Below are 18,087 nucleotides of genomic sequence, written 5' to 3'. Positions count from 1 at the left end.
GCCATCTCAGACTAATGGTCCCTGAATTAATTATTTCCACAGTGCCATACGTTGCGTTAGCTGCTGGAGCTGAAAAGTTTAATGCAGCACAGTGTGTGCCATATCCTACAACCTATAGTACATAGAGCATGATGACATGGCAAAATAAAGGTGTTTACTGTCTAGGAGGGAGACAAGCACTATAGTAGATGTCAGCATAAAAGCCTCTCACAACTTGGAAGGGAATGACTAATTCCTTCTGGAGTTTTGGGGGAAGGCTTCACAATGAAGGCAATAAATAATTAATTTGGGTCTTGAAGTATGAATAGGAGTCCATCATGTAGTAACAGGGAGGCAGGACATTCACACAAGAGAGAGACAGATGAGTGTCTGGACTGGGCATGCCCATGAAGTCTTCACAGTTCCATTTTTTTCCTTAATAGCTTCTGGCTCAGGCCATTATTTCAGTTAAGTTTTTGTTAGTTTTATTTTTTTTTTCATTATGTTTTTGAGACAGAATCTGACTGTCAACTGGGCTGGAGTGCAGTGATGTGATCATAGCTCACTGCAGTTGTGAGTTCCTGGGCTTCAGTTATACTCCTTCCTCAATCCCCAACAACTAATTTTAAAAAGATTTGTTGTTGTTGTTGTTGTTAGGGGCAGAGGTCTTATTATGTTGCCCAGGCTGGTCTCAAACTTCTGGCCTCAAGCCATCCTCCGACTTGGGACTCTCAAAGTTCTGGGATTACAGGCATGAGCCACTGCACTTGACTTTTATTTTTTAAAATAATAAAAAATATATATTCTGGGAGGAGTGTATATTATAAGGTTACATTTAGGTAAACAGAGGGAACGCACAGGAGGTATTTCACAGGCCAGGCTGATGATCTCAACACTCTGCCCCTGGGGTCCCAATAGAATGAAATTGCCCCATCACCACTCTCTCCTAATGTCCTCGCCTGGGACTACATGTGCCCAGGAGTTGTGGGTAGTTTGTTCCCTTACAAGGGGTACAGGCACACCATACATCATGGCTTTCCCTCTTCTATGACCACCTATTCTGAGTCTTGTGAATCATTCATATTCACTGCTCACCCTCCACGTTAGTCAAGTGGGACTTCTTTGTCACTTTGAGGAATGCCTGTGGCCGCTCCAGCATTTGCCTCATCCCTGTTTGCATCCAGACATCTCCCTGTGGTGCCCATCTCGTTCCATCATCAGAGTCCAATGTCCTTTGTCTTCTTCCCTCCTCTTTCTGTAAACTTGCTCTCAGGATGAGCCCTCACAACCACCACTTCCATCTCAACATGGGTTATTCAGATCCATGACCTTTTCAGCCTCATTCCTCATGGCTGGTTTCTGGAATTTCCTGACCCCAGTCATCTGTGGGGAGATGTATGTGGGTGGCTGGGAGGAATTTGTGTCTGGAAATGGGTTGGAGGGGTAGATGGAGGGGTGAGGGGCTTCCTAGGACCATGAAAATGACATGGATAGGCAGCCTCTTTCTCCATTAAAGCACAGGCCATGTTCTTATGTTTTTTTCTGTATGGGCCTGATATTTATTGTTTGCTTATTGTAGTCCAGGTTTGTGCCCCCTTTCCAAAAATGTCGTCACATTAACTAGATGAGAAGTACACCATTCTATTCTGTGGATGAGGAAATAGACCTAGAGGGTTAAGTAATTTGTCCAATATTATATAATTTCTAGGTGCTGAATCAAGATTCCATTCCAGGCAGTAAAAACATATCTATTGAGATGAATTAAATTACTGTCTGCTTAGTACATGGTACTAAGTATCTAGTAAGGTGAACTTGGTGCTTTGGGACATAGTATGAAGTGTAGACTTTAAATCAACTCTCAACACATGACTAATATATTCTTCCATTTTCATACTGCTATAAAGAACTGCTCGAGATTGGGTGATTTATAAAGGTAAATGGTTTAATTGATTCACAGTTCTGCATGGCTGGCAAGACCTCAGGAAACTTGCAATCATGGCAGAAGATGAAGAGAAAGCAAGGCACCTTCTTTACAAGGTGGCAGAAAGGAGAAGTGCCAAGCAAAAGGGGAAGAACTCCTTATGAAACCATCAGATCTCATAAGAACTCACTCACTATCATGAGAACAGCATGAGGGAAAACACCCCCATGATTCAATCACCTCCACCTGGTCTCTCCCTTGACATGGGGGGTTACAGGGATTACAATTCAAGGTGAGATTTGGCTGGGACACAAAGCCTAACCATATCAACTAAATGCAGAATCTGGATTTCAGAAGGGATTTAGGTTCAGATCCAGATTTTTATTTCTTAGTAGTTGTGTGATCTTGAGTACATTATTTAAATAAACCTCATATTGTAAAGATGGGAAGTAGGATGTAAAAGAAATAATAAAGAGATCAGGATGCCTGGAAGGGAAGGTTTGGACAGAAGAAATACGGATGAAAAAAGGTAGATTGGAATTCATAGAGGGTTTTTGTCATTTGTGGCTGCCTGCTATGTTTGAACATTTCTCTATACAATGTGAAAGTTTCTAACTTTATATGTCCTTTTCAAGGTTGAGGGCAAAAACACATCTCTGGACTCCCTTGTACCTGGGATGCAGGTGTGTGGCTTAGGTTCTGCCAGTTGGGACCACCCATATAAGACTTGATTCAGAGGATAAAAATGTCATCACATGTGGGAGTTTGCCCTACTTAAGGGAGAGTCAGTCTTCTGGGCATGGTGGGGGCAATGGTGTCCACTTCATCTGGGGCATTGGCAGAAGTGTTTCTGGCGTCTAGTCCCAAGGAGGATTGATGCTGAATGGTGGTGGTAGTGACATTTCACTAGAGAATCCAATGGGATGGCTTGGTTTCCTGGCTAAATGGCTTCAGTTTCTGGCTCCTTGGCCCTCAGATTCCATGAGCTACCTGGCTTCTTTTAATACATTCCTATTCTGCTTAAACTAGCCAAAATATATTCTGTTATTTGCAACCAAGAACTCTGACCATACATCAGTAGACTGTGGCAGGCCTGTGAGCCAATTGATGGCTTGAAGTTCAAAGTAACATCTGTGTATCTTCTCATGATTTACAATTTCTGTAACTCTTATATTCTGATAAACGAGTTTTAATTTCTGCTGGGCCTTCAGTGGCATTAAGATATTCCTACTGCTTTTTGAATATTGCTCATATTTTTTCACTTTCTGATTCATGATGTTAAAAACAACCACAAAAATGGAGTTATAATCCATAAACATGCCAGCAATTTACACACTCCTTTAGAAAAAAGAAAATAAAAAAATTAAAATTTTTTATTTTCTGCGGGTTTTCTTTCAAATCTTAAAAATGTCCTCTGTGACTCTTTATAGTTTTATTCTTTTCTCTGAGCAGGGCCTTGCTAAAAGCCATCAAGAAAAGCTAAATGCTGGAGATGGGAGGTTGATAACAGAGAAACATAAGAAACATACAATCCAGTTTGAGAAAAAAGACATTCTCACTGAAAAAAAATAATTCAAAGCATAGCTCAAGGCAATACACTTCCCAAAGGCCATCCTCTCTTGTACCACTGTGGTGTCTTTTAATAAAAAAAAAGTCAGAAAAGAAGTGTTGGTTCATCTAACTCTCCAACCACTTACCTAAAAAGGTCTAATGTAATTTGTGGCTCATCCATCAGGTGGCTCCTGCCACTCTTTGAACTTCAGGTGGACTGACAACATTTCATGTTTGGCATCAGCAAAGGCATTTCAAGGGCCTTTACTATTTATTCTACCCAAATCTCATGGGTAAGTCATCCAGGCTGCAGACTGTATGCTTCTCAATTCATGGTGCGGTTTCTGCAGGGATGTTGACTCACAGATGGAAGGGACAATGTGGATATGTAATTCTGATTAATTCCTAAACTCGTTTGACTAGAGTCAGTAGAAAAAGCAACTTGTCTGCCTTACCCAGTAAGTTCTCAAGTATACAGGCTTGGATGTATATGTGTTTACAAAAAAACCAAAAACCAAAAACCAATACACAAAAAACACCTCTTTCCCTGTGTTTTATCCTATCCAGCTGCTCCATCCCATTGGTCTTATTATGTCACCAACCTGATTTTTTGCCAAAGTTCTTCCTTATGTTGACATGTTACCACAGTGCAGAGAATAGTTTTAATGCACAGCCTAGTTTAAGCAGCCTTGTTTGATTCATGTCCTGGTCTTTCTTGGTAGTCCCTTTAATAGCTCTCAGGCAGGTGGTTTCTTTCCAGGATTTTGTTGTCTATGGTCTGTTCCTATGTTCAAAACTATGCAAGAACCCGTGCTCTCTATTATATCAGGTAGAAGACTATTTGTGTGATACCAATAACTATGTTTTCTTATTGCTTTTGTCATTTGTTTACCTTCCTATTATAAAGTCCTGTTTTTCTTCAGACATTTAAGCATGTTTGATATGGTTTGGCTCTGTGTCCCCACCCAAATCTCATCTCAAATTGTAATCCACATGTGTTAAGGGAGGGACCTGGTAGAAAGGGACTGGGTCATTGGGGCTGTTTCCTCTGTGCTGTTCTCATGATAGTGAGTGAGCTCTCATGAAATCTGATGGTTTTATAAGTGGTAGTTTCCCCTGCTCTTCTCTCTTCTGCCACCATATAAGACATGCCTGCTTCCCCTTCAACCATGATTGTAAGTTTCCAGAGGCCTCTCCAGCCATGTGGAACTGTGAGTCAATTAAACCTCTTTTCTTTATAAATTACCAGGTCTTGGGCATTTCTTTATAGCAGTGTGAGAACAGACTAATATAATGTTTATAAAATGCTATTTCAACTTGAATATGTATCATATGGTCTATGTTGCTTTCCATCAGGTTTACTCCTAAGTTATTTGTATATGGAATCTTTGTTTTAATCTCCTTTTGGGAAAATACTAATTTTTATAGAAACAAAACAAAAATTGTCTCTTTCTGTTTGTTCATTTTAAATTAAGATAAAAACTACAAGTGATAGTGGCTTCTTTGAATGATTGGCTAGCCACAGGCTGATTATATTATGTCCTTTAGTTATGATGGTAAATATTAAATGGCACATCAAGTTATTAACTTCTCATGTTTACAGATCCCCTATCATGATTTTGTTGCAGTAATTTTAAAGAAGTATATCCAATTTTTGTTAAACCAAACTTCCAAGTACTATCTATACTACATTGTATCTCTATAACCAAGCAAAAAACTCAATCCAGCATGTGCATCTACTCTCATTCATCTTTCTTACACATGACATTAGCTAGAGTACAAATATAAGGTATTATCTAGTCTTTCTCTAAGTGAAATCACCAGTGATTAATAATCCTATTTGCCTTATAAAATGGACATTAATAGCCCTTCTTTCTTTTAAAAAATAGATTATTCTATTGTGTATAAACCATCATGTAAAATATTACATATGATAGCTTGCTTTCTTGTTCCAGTGAAACATTTCTTTTTATTTAATGCAGTCTTGCACATACAACTCAGCATACATTTGAAAGTAGACAGTTTGAAAACATAATATTTGTAGTTCATTTTTTTGGAACCACCCCTTCTATAGCAGTTAAAGGCCTTGATTTGCACTTCACTGATGAGAGGCCAGAGCACTGAGGGATTTAGCTTTTCAAGCCTAGATTCAACTCCAATGTGCTGGAATGGAATACAAAGTACAGCTCTGCATTCATTATCACTTAATTATACAACTAGTTGGGTTTTCAAAGGAATTTTCCTCCCCAAAGCAAATCTGTGCCAGATGCTTTTGTTTTCCTGAAATGACATTTTCATATTAAAACAATTTTGAAGTCTTCCTGTTGCAAACTCAGAAACATTCTTATGTCACTTTTTCCCTAAGGATCTCCTGCTTTGATTTAAGAGCACAGGCCACTATGCATTTTTTTACCTCAAGAAGTTGTTCTTAAATGCAAAACAGCAACTATATTTTTTGCCTTTTAAATGATTAGCCAAAAAGGAAGACAATTCAACTCAGTTTGTGCTTCTCTGATTTTATATTTATTGCAAGTTTAAGAATAATGAAATCTGAGAACAATGAATATTTACATTAATATAGGGGTTTTCAAACTCAACACTATTGATAGTTGGAGCTGGATAATTCTTTGTTGTGTGGGGTGTCTTGTACATTACAGGATGTTTAGCAGTGTCCCTGGCCTCCACCCATTAGATGCCAGTGTCACTCTCCCCGCTTCCCACCCCATACCAGTCATCACAACCACAAAGTTCCCTTGACATTGCCAATTATCTCAGGGTAAGGGTAGGGGGCAAAATGGTCTCTGAGAATTGAGAACCACTATGAGGGACTAAACTAATAATTATTTGTGTGCTATCGTCTTGAACTCCTCTATAGGTATATTTGGGATTTCTGTTGCTCATTTTAATTCATATGGCAGACTTCTAATTGCCAATTTGGATTTAGAGGCTTTTATACTATTTACCTTGTATAGAATTGTCTGAGGGCAACATCTCTCAGCTTTGGTTCTTGCCCCCAGACAATACCTAGTGAACTGTTTTCTGTGCAACAGCTATAGTGCTCTTTTAAAAAGTCAGATCATATATTTTCTCTGTTCAAAAGCCTCCAGTGGTGCCACTTTACTCAGAGTAAAAGCCAGTGTTCTTATGATGTCTAAAAGGCCCTGAAGGATCTGACTTTGTCTCCCATACTCCTTCCCCATGGGGCCCCAGTCACATTAGTCTTGGTGTTCCTAGGCCCTGCCCTGCACACTTGTACCCTGGAGCCTTTGCATTAGCTCTTCCCGTCTTCCAGGAAGACGGTTCCCTTAGAGAGTTGCATCCATCTTGCAGTTTCTTCCAGTTGCTGCTCAAATGCTGCCTTTTCAGAGAGGTCTCCCCTGTCAACCCATCTGATATGGTTTGGCTGTGTCCCATCCAAATCTCATCTTGAATTGTAGTTCCCATAATCCCCACATGTTGTGGGAAGGACCAGGTAGAGATAATTAAATCATAAGGGCGGTTTCCCCCATCCTGTTCTTGTGATAGTGAGTGAGTTCTCATGAGATCTGATGGTTTTATAAGGGGCTTCCCCCTTCACTGGGCTCTCATTCTTCTCCTTCCTGCAGCCATGTGAAGAAGGACATATTTACTTCCTTTTCTGCCGTGATTGTAAGTATCCTGAGGCCTCCCCAGCTAAGCTGAACTATGAGTCAGTTAAACCTCTTTCCTTTATAAATTACCTAGTCTCGGTTTTGTCTTTATTCACAGCATGAGAATGGATTAATACACCATCCTTTCTCTCTATTCCCTTTATCCTTTTTATTTTTCTCCAAAACACTTGTTATCACAAAGCATAGCATATACTTGTTTTTTTTTAGTTTTCCTCACTGAAATGCATGCACCAGAAGGCAGACACTGGCTCTTATTAATGGCTGTGTCCTAGTGCCTGGCACATTCATTTGTCCAGCATGTATTTGTTGTTCAATAAACACTTGTTGAAGGATTGAATGCTTTTTCTGTTAAATAAATCTAGTTCAAGTGGGGCTTGATTCTCAGTCTTAACTTTTTTTCCCCAGTTAGAGTCCTGCAGGTCCAGAGATTGATTATAACTTATACTCAGAGAAAGACCCCATTTTCTAATCTGAGAGTGAAGGCTTTTTCTTTTTTTGTTGAGGGGAAGGCTGATCATAAAGTTTGGTTGTATTAATCAGGACTTTTTCATTTGCAAGAGACAGAAAATCCAACTCAGACAGGCTTAAGCAAAGAGGGGAGTATTTGTTTACATAACTAAAATCCAGTGATCTATCTGGCTTTAGACATGGCTGGACTAGCTGTGAAGTCATATTCTTAAGAATGTTTTTCTTTTTTTCTTAGCTCTGCTTCCTTTCCTGTGGTTCCATTCTCTTTCCATATTATGGCAAAAATGGCCAAATAGAGCTATAGGTTTTCCTTCTACCAGCAAATCCTACAGAAAGAGAGTTCTTTTTCCCTAGGGTTCCTGCAAACATTCTGACTCTCCTTGCCTGGCTGGGGTCACAGGTCCTTCTCTGAACCATTTACAGTGCCAGCTCCGGAACACCTGCCTCATCGGAGCCACAGGAACTGACACTGGAGGGGGAGCATTTCTCCAAGGGAATATCAGCAAGCTTTTTACCTGAAGGAGGAGCAGTGGAATGCTGGGCTGGCAGAGGAGTGGGTGTCCACTATCTTTTTTTTTTTTTTTTTTGATATGGAGTCTCACTCTGTCACCCAGGCTGGAGTGCAATGGCGCAATCTCAGCTCACTGCAGCCTCTGCCTCCCGGGTTCCAGTGATTCTCCTGCCTCAGCCTCCAGGGTAGCTGGGATTACAGGCACCCACCACCACGCCTGGCTAATTTTTGTATTTTTAGTAGAGACAGGGTTTCACCATGTTGGCCAGGATGGTCTCAATCTCCTGACCTCGTGATCCACCTGCCTTGGCTTCCCAAAGTGCTGGGATTACAGGCATGAGCCACTGCAGCCAGCCTACTCTCTTCTTAAGGATCAACTTCTCCCCTAACCACCACAACAGCAATCCTTACGAGTTCTCAAAGTCTCATTGAAGGGCACACCACATGGGTCATGTTCTTTTTCTTGAAAAAAAATTGATATACAATTTCTGCCCATTTTATGGGATATATGTGATATCTTATTACATGCATAGAATGTGAATGATTAATCAGGCTATTTAGGGTATCTATCACATTGAGTAGATATCATGTCTATGTGTCAGAAACATTTCAATCCTCTCTTCTAGCTATTTTGAAATACACAATACATTGTAACTAACAATAGTCATCCTCCTCTGCTTTCCAACAAGAGAACTTATTCCTTCTGTCTAACTGTATGTTTGTACCCATTAACCAATCTGCCTTTATTTTAACCCCCCACCCACCCACACACCCTTCACAGCCTCTGGTAACTATCATTCTACTGTCCACCTCCATGGAATTGATTATTTTTTAGCTCCCACATATGAGTGAGAACATGCAATAGTTGTCTTTCTGTGCACATAGACCATTTTCTATATTTCCTTAAAGGGAGCCAAAATATCACTGGAAATGTAATGAGAAGGTGAGAATTTAATTTACTGGGACTTCTCAGGAGAGTAGGACAGTGATAGGAATAAAAATATGCCTACTCTATTTAGGAAGGGACCAAGACTCCCAAGGATCAACCTCAAATATTAGCTTTCTTATTTCCCCAACTGCCTTCTAGGGAGAGTGGATTAGATTACCTTCAGGGCTTCTGTTTTAGTCAATTAAAGTGTAGCTCTCCAATACATAGGAGTGAAGATAGGGCTGCCCTGATTGTGTCCTTTTCTTACCATGCCTAACACTTCCAAAAAGAAAAAAGTCAAAATTACATTTATATATTTAGGGATTTCATATAAATTTAAATAAGTGTGAAAATTTTAAATATTTAAAGAATAGCAGTTTGAAGAGGTATCAAATCACTATTGTATCAGGGATGTGCTATTATTAGTCAACTTGGAGGTGAGTGAGTGTGTCTCCACCTGGGCCTGCTTCTACTTTATTTTTTCAAGTTGCACTAACAAGCCAGAGGCTCTTTTGAGTAATTGGATGCATTTATCTATGCTTCTAGAGAACATAGAGTTAGAGGTTGGGAGGAAGAGCGGTAAAAGGGGAGTTGAGCAGTGGAATAGGCCACTTTGGAATACCTTATACCCCAAGAGAAGATTAGAGTGTTTTTATAGTACAAGAACATTTTTTATACCTCAATTTCATATGAATAGACACATGGTATACATATGCATGCATTATATATAACATGTATTTTATGCTGTAATTATATTATAAATTATATAAATGTATACTATATGTTATATTAAATATAAACAATTTTATCAAATATATAAAAAATATATGATTTGTTTTTGTTCTCTTTTATTTGGACTTTCCAAATACTACTGGAATCCAATATAAAATCATAAGACTAGCATTTTTTAATCACTTTATTGATGTATTATTACATACATAAAGCTGTGTGTATGTAATGTATACAACTTGGTGAGTTTGGAAAGACCAGCATCTTGGGTAAGTGAAATTCTCTCCTTTTCTCCAAAGCATCCCATCTTCTCCTCCATTTTTTCTTGGAAGTTTTAACAAGTCAGAACCTCACCTGCATACCTCTTGAGAGTTAGAATGGTCAACCCTGTCCACTGGCTTCATGAGAAGAGGCTGGAATGGGAGCCTCCCACAACTTGCCAATATGGCCACACAATGTCTCCCACTGACTAGTTTGGGAACACCTGTCAAAGTGCAGTCTCTTAGTAGATGATGGGGCTGGACCTGATGTGCATGGTCAGGATTAAAAAGAGGATTGTAGCGTGTGCAGCTGGGATTAAGGATGGGTGAAGAACAAAATTGCAGCCATTAAAGAAGGGGTAAGATATAAGATCATCGATTTCCCATTGAAGTTTCATATTCTCAAATATCTATGATCTGGCCTCTCTCTAACCCACACCACAAAGGAAAAGAGCCCAGTGTGATAGTGTGATTCTGTAATTTTATCACTGAGTACAAAATTAAATGATTGTTTTAGGGAGATTTAAAGAAACTTATATCTCCGTGGCAGAATTCCCTGGTTTCAGAATGTCTAAAAGTCCAAGTCTGAAACAGGATTTAGAAACTTTTTTTTCATCTTCTTTATTTTTTTTACTTTTGTTTTATAATTTTTTATTTCTATAGGTTTTTGGGGAACAGGTTGTATTTGGTTACATGAGTAAGTTCTTTAGTGGTGATTTGTGAGATTTTGGTGCGCCCATCACCCAAGCAGTATACACTGAACCCAATTTGTAGTCTTTTATCCGTCACCCCTTCCCACACTTACCCCCAAATCCCCAAAGTCCATTGTATCATTCTTATGCCTTTGTATCCTATCACAGCTTAGCTCCCAACTATGAGTGAGAATGTTTGCTGTTTGGTTTTCTATTCCTGAGTTATTTCACTTAGAATAATAGTCTCCAGTTCCATCCAGATTGCTGTAAACACCATTAATTTGTTCCTTTTTATGGCTGAGTAGTATTCCAATGTATATATACGCACCACAATTTCTTTATCCACTCATTGATTAATGGACATTTGGGCTGGCTCCGCATTTTTGCAATTGCGAATTGTGCTGCTATAAACCTGCACGTGCAAATATCTTTTCTATGTGATGACTTCTTTTCCTCTGGGTAGATACCCAGTAGTGGGATTGCTGGATCAAATGGTGCTTTTACTTTTCATTCTTTAAGGAATCTCCACACTGTTTTCTACAGCAGTTGTACTAGTTACATTCCCACCAGCAGTGTAGAAGTGTTCCCTTTTCACCGCATCCCTGCCAACATCTATTATTTTTTGATTTTTTTGATTATGGCCATTCTTGCAGGAGTAAAGTTGCATCACATTGTGGTTTTGATTTGCATTTCCCTGACCATTTGTGATGTTAAGCAGATTTTCTCTTTACTTCCCATGCATGTAATAACAATTTCCATGTGTTTTGGCCAGAAGGTATACAAATAGCCTTGCAGGAATGACCTCTGAAAGCTAGTTAGTTTGCAGTGCTCAAAACGGGAATTCAGAATAAAATGAGAGTTGGTCTAAGGTCAGCATAGCCATGTTCAGTATCTAGTACCTGCTCTCCTTGGAATCGATGTTAAATTAATTTAAGCTTAAAAACTTGCTTCAATTTACCATTTTCTTTCCTTTGGCAGTATCATCTGTATTTTACCCGAGGATGCTTTTTTTGGATGTTGTTTAAATTGCATTTCCGAGGCTGTCTGTAGGTGCTTATGCTTGGCTCAGGGGCTGAGATTTATTTTTTCCTTTGAAAATGGCAGGTTTTGAGAACTTCCAGAAAATGATTCTTCCTTGAGGCTCTCAATTGGGTAGTGATGAATGCAGAAGGAGGGAGACATTCTTGTATTTTTTCCTGATTCTTCAGTAACAAATATTGCATCATTGAAGCATAAGGTTAGGTTTAATACCTGCTGAATGGCACAAATGAGTAGGGGTATGAGGAAACCCTGGTGTGAAAAGATGACTACTCATAAAGCTGCTATACTGAACACTTTACAAGCATTATTTCATTTTGGCATCAGGTGGGCTGGGTTTGAACACCACCTCCGTCACCTATTAGCTGCACACCTTGAGCAAGGTACTTAACATCCTTATGCCTCAGTTTGCCTCTTGTATAAAATAGAGAAAATAATAGCTACCTCAAAGAGTTCTTGCGAGAGTTAGCAAATTTTTTACATATAAAGCACTTCAAATACTTAGTACCTACCTGGCTTATAAGCATTTATAAATATTAGCTATCATTATTAGTTCTTACATGACTGCCACCTTTTTACAGATGAGGAAATTGACATTTAGAAAGATCAAATAATTTGCACAAGGTCACAGTTGGCAAGTGGCTGAGCCAGGACTTGAAACCAAGTGTTTCTGTCTCCTTTGCTTAGGTTATTGGTCATCCTATATTATGTTGCACAAAGGAACTTGCAGAGTAGGACACACATATTTACAAGTAACTGTAATTTCCAGCAAATAAATAAATAACAAATAATAAATAAATAAATGGTGCTAGGATAGATTACATCTAGATGGGGAAATGGGGACATTTCAGAGAGGGGTAACATTTCTTCCTAGCCATAGTATGAACAATTACAACACCGTCAGTCATATATTGACTGAATTGCATTTCTAGTTATTGGTTATGGGTATTCAAATTTGGCTTGGGACTTTTTTTTCCTATTTAAATGTTAAATTTGGAAGCATACCATGAAAATGATACCTCCAATGACTTAAATGTTGCTAAGACAAACTCAAAATCTTATAAAGCTCCTGGGAAATAATTTCTCTATGGATCTCATGTTTGTTTGGCAGGAAAATAATCCTTCCACTCACACAATTTATTAAATTTTGCTGATCTTATGGCCACCTTCTATTCTTTTTCTTGTTTTCACACTTTCACAACCTTTAAATGTTTTAACCTTTTTTGTTTCATAAGTTGAAAATGTATTTTATACCCCAATAAACTCATTATAAAGTTGAAAAATTATACATCAAATCATAGTAAGTTGGGGACCACCTGTATCTTAATTCACCCTTACAATAATCCTGAAAATAAGATATTGGACTCATTGTATGGATTACATTTGGAAATGAATGATTTGCCCAAGTTAGAGAGCCAGGCTGAGGGCCCAGATTCTCCTGCATCCAATGCCCAGCCCTCTGACTTCACACAGGGATGAATAGCTATGGTAGTTGGGGTTGAGGCACAGCTTGCATTGTCACATCCATGTCCTCCAGAAGTCATCAAATATTCTCTAATGGGAGAGCTGGGGTTCTTCAACATGCCAGGAGCTTATGTCTTGCAATGCCTGATGCTATGTTCAGGTCCTAAATTAATGGTTGTGCCTGATGCCTCTTCAAATATAATGGATCTCATGAATGGAACAGCTTGCTAATTCCACGTGTGTCGATGAAAGGTTGACTTTATTACCCGCCCCCACCCCACCAGTTTTTTGGAGACAAGGTCTTACTGTGTTCCCTAGGCTAGGTGCAGTAGTGCAATTATAGCTCACTGCAGCCTCAAACTCCTGGGCTCAAGAGATGCTCCCACCTCAGCCTCCTAAGTAGCTTGGAACTACAGGTGTGTGCTGCCACACCCCACAAATAAAAAACAATTTATTTATTTTTTTTGTAGAGATGGGGTATCACTATGTTACCCGGGCTGGTCTTGAAATCCTAGCCTCAAGCCATCCTCCTGCCTTGGCCTCCCAGAGTGCTAAGATTACAGGGGTGGCCCACTGTGCCCAACCTATTTTCCACTTTTATGCCCCCCTGCCCAATCCCTATTGGTACATACCCTGGTACAGCATAGAAAATTTAGAAAGTAGAGAAATGCATAACGCCGTAAAAAAAAAATATATGTATAAAAACATGTATTTGATACATCACCCAGATACCACTTTGTTGCATGCCTCTTCTAGCCCCTGTTTTATGTACTTTCTTTCTAACCTAGTTGAATTTATGCTGTATAAAATCATGCATCACTTTACAATGGGAACATTACTGACAAATGCAAAGTTAAGCAACTTTATCGTTGTCTGAACATCATAGATTGTACTTACACAAACCTAGATGGTATAGCCTATTGCTCCTAGGCTACAAAACTGCACAACATGTTACTATACTGAATACTATAGGCAATTGTAACACCATGGTAAGTATTTGTGTATTCAAACATATCTAAACAAAGAAAAGGTACAGTAAAATTATGATAAGATATTATAATCTTACAGGACCATCATTGCATATACAACCCGATATTGACCAAAACATCACTATGTGGCAACTGACTTTATATGTTTTCACCTCTTAAAAAATTTAGCTCTGCAGTGACTGCACTGGTTTTTTTTTGTTTTGTTTTGTGTGTGTGTGGGGGGGGTGGGGTGGCGTGGGGGGGTTGTTTGTTTTAGCATTATATAAGATAAATTGCAGAAATTTGAGATCCACTTAGAATAAATGGCTGGTGATACATCTTGTTTGATTTTCCAAGAATGTTTCTTATTCTTTGAAAAGTTTTGGATCTGACAGAGCAGTTAGAGGAGAGGATCTATCAGCTTTATAATGATAACATCAAGATCACCTAGGAAAAGCTCCAGGGGTTCACTCAGAAAGTGGCAAAGATCAGCCATTTGGAAACAGAGCTTAACCAAGATGGCCACAGAAGGAGACTGTGTACAAAGACCTGTGCATCCGGTCTGAGGTATCCCGCCTGAGCAAACTCAATGGGGGGCTCTGCCTGAGGAAGCAGGGATGGCCCAGCTGAGAGTAAATGTGAACAGAAACCAGGCAGCCAGCCCTGACCTCACAAGGCCACAGTCCCCGCAAGGCCCGTGGTGCTCTTGCCATCTCATTTGTGACCCCCTGTAACATGGTGTGTCCAAGCGGAGAAGCCAGACCACTGTCATTTCCCACCATCACGTGATGAGCTGTGTGGTGACAGAAAGAACAAAATCCCCTGCACCCCTGCTGGTCAGAAACCGTCCTCTCCGTCTACAGCCTTGAGCCCTGCATCCCTGGTATACACCCCCAGGGGCCTGGGCAGTGCTAACTTGGGTTTATTTATTACAGCAGAGCCTAAGACTCAGACATGGGCTAGACCACCATGTCCCAGTGACTCACAGCATTCAGATGTGTTCATTTCTCCTGTGGCTGAAACTACTTCTCAGGTGGTTACCAGTAAATGCCGTCCCTACCATGTTCCCATGACTCAGAGCACCCAGACGTGTTCATTTCTCCTGTGACTGAAACTACTTCTCAGGTGGTTACCAGTCAATGTAGCCCAACACTATGGGGTCAGACGTGCAGCCTTCTTATTTTCCTCTCCCTTATTCTGCTCCAATGTCCAGCATAAGGCACTAACCCCGGATGGGAGGGTTGGAGGGTGCACTGTGAACCCTTGATGGGAGGGGAGTCTGCTCAGGCAGAGACCAAGGGGGTCTCCAGGAAGTTGCTTCAATGTCACCCTCCTTCTCTCAATAGATGTTTCTTTTCCAAGGTAAATGGAGTCTGTTCTCATCCATAGTTAAAAGTGGACTGAGAAACTCTACAGAGAATTCCATCTTCTTTTTAAGGAACACATCTGAACAACTTCAGAAGGGAAATTCTGATATTTAAAAATCAGTGTCTCTCACTTCCCACTCCATCCGCTAGCTTCCTTCCTAAGCTCAGAACACAGCATTCCCATGGTCCAGCCAGGCCTGTCTCTGGGAAGGGGTTTGAGAGCTTTGGGCCACGGGCTGGATGGGCTCACTTGCCAGCCATGAATGCCTGGATTCCCGTGACAGCTCTTTCCAGGATCAGGGTGCACATGTCATGTGTACCCTCAGAGGTTTTCATGGCCTCTGAGTTCCTGATGTTCTGGACCATATGATAGTCATCAGAAACCCCAATGCCCCCCAGCATGTCTCAGGCCTGGCAGGCAATGTCCAGGCTTTTTTCATAGTTATTCCTCTTTAGCAGAGAGACCTGTCCGGGGGCCGCCTTGCCCTGATTCTTCAAGTGGCCGTGCTGCAGACAGGCGTGAAGGCCCAGCGTGACCTCAGTGAGCATGTCCTCCAACTTCTGAATCAGCTTGTGCCTGACCAACAGGATGCCAAACTGGATCCTGTGCAGGGTGTACTGCCTGGCCACGAGCAGAAAAGACTCAGCAGCTCCAAGCACTCCCCACATGATACCAGATCTGGCGTTGTTCAGGCAGCCAAAGGGACCCTCCAGGCTGCCTGCACTGAGCAGCACGTCCTCCACCTCCACGCTGTCCATGATGATCATGCCCATGGCAGAGGCCCGCAGGGAGAACTTGCCCTCAATCTTGGAGGCCAAGAGACCCCACATCCCCTTCTCCGACAGGAAGCCCTGAAGGTAGCCATCTTCCAGCCCACACTACAAACAGGTTGGCCACAGGTGAGGTGGTGACCTAGGTCTCACTGGATCCTGGTGGTGATTCAGGTCCCATTGGATCAGGGTGGTCCCATTGAGGTTGTAGCTCTTATTCCAGGGGTTATGGCAGGTTCTGATCTCCATGCTGCCGGGGTCACTCCTGCAGTTGGGCTCTATGAGCCTGAAGTAGCGCAGGAGCGCCCCCTTGGTCAGCAGGGGGCAGGTATAGGTTGCTGCAAACATAATTGCAGTTTTTGTCATTAGAAGTAATGGCAAAAAGCACAATTAATTTTGCACCAACCTAATACTTCTGCCACTGCTCCTCACTGATGTAGGTGTAGATAGGGTGCATGACTAGAGGAGGACTAGACACTCATTGCCAACCTGTAGCCACTGTCCACCCACTCCAGCTTTTAGACCAGAAGTGCATAGGCCACACATGAGACCCCAATACAGCCATATCCTTTGATGGTGGGGCCTAGTACACCCAGCTCCCACAGCTGCAATATGCTCCTCCCCATGAAAAACTTCAGTGCAATTGGCCAGCAGAATGCCAGGCATGAGTCATTGCTGGTGGTAAGTGTGGAAGGTGTTCCTGATGAGGATCTCATCTGCCCTCGTCTGCTCCTGCAGCACCAGCAGGTCCTGCCAGTTACACTCGGGATGCCAGGTGCCTCAGTGCCTCTGACCCTGGGCATGACCCTGTCATCCTGTTCAGGCAGCCCTTGGATTCTGGGACAGAATCCACCTGGGGCAGGCAGACAGTTGGGCAGGGGCTGCAGATGCACAGCGTGACCAGGGTCCTTATACTTGGCTGGTCAGCTCTGTGTCCTTCTATCTTTCTCAGTCTTGAGACCCACGTGTGCAGAACACGCCGGCCGGGTCTGTGGGCTCAGTAGCCCTACAGAGATACCTCTCAGGGTCATGCAAGCAGTGGGCGAGGGGGCGGAGCGAGGACTGTGACCTGGAGGAGCTGGGGCGCCAGAATGGAGCCGCTCCCAGCCATGGCCCTGGCCCCTGGGCCCTCCTGACCTGGTACCTCCCAGTTCACCAAATAGTTTAATCTTAAAATTCTTGGTGACAGTGAGTATTTTCCCAAAGATTTGTAAGCACCCACAGATTCCTGGCTTAAAAAACTATGTCTGTATTCCTTCAACCTATTAATTTGTCGAATCCTTTAGCTGTCCATTCTTCACTTAGTCTTCTCACTTGTATGATCATAACTGTTCTACGAAGAAGTTGGAGGAATTTTTGGCTCTGTTTCTAACAGATTCTCCACAATTTTGTTGATTGAGGTTTCAGGTGGCATTTATAAACAAGCAAGGGAACGACAGTAATTTATTGCTGCAAAATTACAGTGGGTTTGTAGTATCCTACATCACTGTAATATTGGACTATCAAAACTCATGAGGAACAAAACACTCGCCGTGAACCACGGCACACCTCAACATGCCTACCATTCTTTCCTTTCCCATTATACCACAGACTGGGGGTTCCTAAATTGGTTGCATATCAGAATCCCCAGAGGTAGCTTAATAAAAGGAAAGATTGGCAGGCCCCACTACCAGGAAGTCTGATTTGGAGATCTGGGGTATATCTGGGATACATAATCAAGGGATGCGATGGAGAGTCATTGAAGTGAGGCTGGCAGCGGGCAGGGCTGCTGTTTTACATGGGTGGGTAGA

The 18,087-nt window shown here is 41.4% G+C and overlaps 1 pseudogene; it reads right to left on the bottom strand.

The window, feature by feature from the left end:
- Positions 1-15,772: 15,772 nt before the first annotated feature.
- Positions 15,773-17,408, bottom strand: LOC100615572 (glutaryl-CoA dehydrogenase, mitochondrial-like; annotated as a pseudogene).
- Positions 17,409-18,087: the final 679 nt, after the last annotated feature.

This window comes from Pan troglodytes, chromosome 10 (assembly GCF_028858775.2).
Source record: "Pan troglodytes isolate AG18354 chromosome 10, NHGRI_mPanTro3-v2.0_pri, whole genome shotgun sequence".
Classification (NCBI taxonomy): Eukaryota; Metazoa; Chordata; class Mammalia; order Primates; family Hominidae; genus Pan; species Pan troglodytes.
Note: the sequence above shows the minus strand (reverse complement) of the source record. Positions and strands in the feature narration are given on the sequence as shown.